Source organism: Myotis brandtii, unplaced genomic scaffold, assembly GCF_000412655.1.
Source record: "Myotis brandtii unplaced genomic scaffold, ASM41265v1 scaffold1577, whole genome shotgun sequence".
Classification (NCBI taxonomy): domain Eukaryota; kingdom Metazoa; phylum Chordata; class Mammalia; order Chiroptera; family Vespertilionidae; genus Myotis; species Myotis brandtii.
The window spans coordinates 312,280-315,712 of record NW_005355741.1 but is presented as its reverse complement, the minus strand read 5'-3'; the positions used below and the strand labels follow the sequence as shown (position 1 = coordinate 315,712).

Here is a 3,433-nt window from a genome sequence, read left to right as displayed (position 1 = left end):
TTTGACAATATTGACTTCAGTCTTTCCCCCCCACCTCACTCACACACATGCTCCCCCACACTGGTTCCCTGAAAATAGTTCCAGAAGAAAAAAAAATTTTTTTTTCTCCCCCTCAAGAAAGGAAAGAGAAAGTCCAACCGCCACGGCAATACTTTTAAGCTCTACTTAAATGATCGTATCCTTTCTGGCTTCGAAACTTTTGTACCTAAAAATCGAGAGAGGCGCTGCATTTTTTTTTTTTTCTCCAGCGGAAAACTGTCAAAACTTGGAGAAAGGGGAACCTCCGAGGCAGGCAGGAGAGGAGGAGAATCCTGAGCCTCCGTGGGGTTGGGAAGATGCGGTGCCTCGAGGATTAGTTTAAACAGGGGGCTATAAAAGATGTAACAGATGCAAACTGTAACGCAGGGCCATTAACCCCTCCTCTGCCGGGCGCCCTCCGTCCCCCACGCCCGCACCTATTGTCTCCCGCGCTGGAAGCTTTGCGGAAAACCTGGAAAGTGAGTATCAGTTTCCACACGTTTGCCGAGAGGGGTGGGGGTGGAGGGGGGGAGCAGAGAGAAGGGGAAGTGAATTATTTAGAAAGCACCTTGAATTTAACCCAGGCAGAGTGGGAGAGTTTGTAAGTTTGACACATTTTGTCATTTCTTAGCTCTCCTCTGGATTTGAAATTGTGTGTTTTTTTTGGGGGGGGGTGTAAAAAAAATCCTGAAATACAGAAATGGTCACACAAGTGTCTGGGATGAAACAGCTGGCCTGCCTGTATTCCTGCTGAGACTTACACACGATTGCATATAAATACATGTTTAATAAAGTAAGCTGCTAGTTTTATGAGCATGTGTGTGTGTGAGAGAGAAGGAGAGACCAGGCATTTGTGCTGGAAACTTTATCTTTGCCTCTTATTCCTAACTCTGGAGTTAGTCATCTTGCCTTCATCATTATAGGGGGAGCATGTAGAAAATACATATACAAGTAGGTGGGAGATAAACACATTTATGCTAGCGAGGCTCACTACTGTTCCTGGGAACTCCTGCTCTCTCGATTTTTTAGTGCCAAAGCATGGAATGGGGTAAGTGTGTGTATGTGTCTCCTGTTCAATCCATCTGTGTTATTATGCTATTTAGAATACAATTTCAAAAGTTATCCTTAATTTAAAACCCTGATATCCTGACAGCAGTTTTTTTTGTCCCAGCTGTAGTGACCCCCCCTCCCACCCTTTGGTAAACGACTCAAGTTCCATGAGGACTTTCACTTCTTTATTTATCATCACAGAAGTGAGGTGTTACTTCACATACATATACACACAAAGAATGAAATAAAGAAATGAAACTCACTAAGCAGACAGAAAACAGACACTTTCTGCTTAGACAACAGCCTTCTCCGGTGGGAGAGGAGGATGGACTGCCATCTCTAAGAGAAAGACTTGTCCCCAAATTTGGTAGGTTTGTATCAATCAAGTTTTGTAATTATTAACAGGTATTTGCTAAGTTTTAATTGCTGAGTCCAATGAATTGGAAGTAGGTGCAAAAATAGCACAGAATCTCTCCCCTGGAAGAGTTTTCATTCCAATCATATAGTTCTCAATAAAACTTTTCCTAGCTTGGGTAGCAAAAAGCACCTTTGGTTACCTGAATGGACAGGTACAGGGCAAATTATCTGGGGGAGGAGAGAAAGGGGAAAGGAAGCAGAGAGAGCAGGAGTGGGAGAGAAATCGGAGAAGTCACTCGTGGGAAAAGCTTGCCAAAAAAGAGCTAAACCCACCTGAAATTCCTACCCACAGACACTCCTTCTCACTTCACACTCACATCCCCACTTACAAGGAGAAAATCATAAAAGGAGAGTGAGGGGTGATCATACCAAAAGGGAATAAAAAGAGAGAAAAGAGGAAAAAAAAAACCTACCTGCGAAGTCTTGTTTGTAGTTTTGGCCAGAAATGGTGAGAAGAAAAAGCATGAAGAAGCCGCGGAGTGTGGGGGAGAAAAAGGTGGAAGCGAAGAAACAGCTCCCGGAGCAAACTGTACAAAACCTCGCCAAGAGTGTGGGGAGGCAGGACCGTTATTCCTGCGGAGCAGGTTAGAACTGATCTCTTTTAGCCACTCCAGGAAACACAAACCTGGGGACGGACTGACGTGTTACGCCTCTTCTAATGACATTTTTTTCTTTTTCTTTTCTGTAGGAGAGAGAGAGACCCTGAAACACGCGCCACCTATCTTTGTGGGGAGGGATAATTGAAGCGCCCTGAGCGTGAGCATCATGTGAAAACGTGATCGCCAAGTTTCTCTCTGGGAAAGGATCTGGGATAGATTATACCTTGAAGTCTCCGCAAACGCTTTAGTGGAAGAAATGAAATTCCACCTCCCTCCCTTCCTCTCTCCCTCCCTCATCATTATCCTCATCACTAAATCCTACAGAGTTCAGGGCGGAAAGCGGTGCACACCATTCACTGAACTGGAGTATTCTAAGGGGTGAAAGTTGAAGAGGAAGATCCCGGGTCCTCAATCCAGATCGCCTCTTCTTAGGTGGATATCTCTAATGACCAGATTTGAGATGCACATGAAGTTGTGTGGATTTCTCAGCACGGCTTCTGGAACTAAATTCTTTGCCCTTTCTCTTATTTTATTTTATTTTTTTTTAGATGCCAGAGCCAGGAAAAAAAAAAAAAGATACATGTGAACTGCATCTTAGGGTGTGTGTGTGTGTGTGTGTGTGTGTGTGTGTGTGTGATGAATTTCTGGATTGGATCCTCAAACTAAAAAGTGGTTTGGCATTTTTAAAAGAGGGTCTCTAAGTAATTACCAGAGAGCTCTGGGTTGACGGATCTCTGAGTCCCTCTACATCTCCTGGAGACCTTACTATAGCGTGTGTAGTGAGGCAGGAGGAGAAGGAGGAAGGCCATAGAGGAACTTAGCAGGGGAGGAAGAGCATGATATTAAACAGCATGGGGTCTAAGTTTGGGAGTCTGTATTTTTTGATATTGCAATTAAAGTAAAATTAAAAAGAAAAGACTCCACCTTTGCTCTGAAGGGATTGGTTATGTAAATATGGAAGGGATTTCCTGGAGAATACAGCTTTCTACTGTATGGTTAATTAAATAATCACTCAAAAGCCTCCAATGTGACGCTTCTGTCGTAATCCAATCAGGTTACATAGGTCCTAAACAAGAAAGATATTTTCCACATCTGGAAGTCAGCAATTTAGCAAGTACTGCACATTATTAACCAATTCAGAGCCCACTTCCCAGGGGAATTTTTTTTTTGAAGTTTAAGTGTTCTTAACCAATGCTCTGCTGTTTTGTTAATCAAAAAGCTGGTTTACACTGCACATAATTGGAACTAATATAGAAGTAAATAAAGACAGCCAAATCTGAGGATGCTGAGCACAGGCATTTATCGGAAAAGGAAGAAATCTCTTAGCTTCCAATGGTTCAGGCTCAATT

General features: G+C 43.1%; 1 protein-coding gene across 3 annotated transcripts in view; it reads right to left on the bottom strand.

Moving 5' to 3' along the window:
* Window positions 1-2,269, bottom strand: part of ZEB2 (zinc finger E-box binding homeobox 2) — a 141,538-nt gene extending 139,269 nt beyond the window's left edge. The window contains exon 1 of one of the 3 annotated variants that reach the window (XM_005862013.2): window positions 1,899-2,269. The gene's annotated coding sequence lies outside the window, so the exon portion shown is untranslated. Of the gene's footprint in view, window positions 1-205; window positions 261-1,898 lie in introns of those variants that run through there. The other 2 variants (XM_014536233.1, XM_014536234.1) reach the window with 2 other exon arrangements.
* Window positions 2,270-3,433: the final 1,164 nt, after the last annotated feature.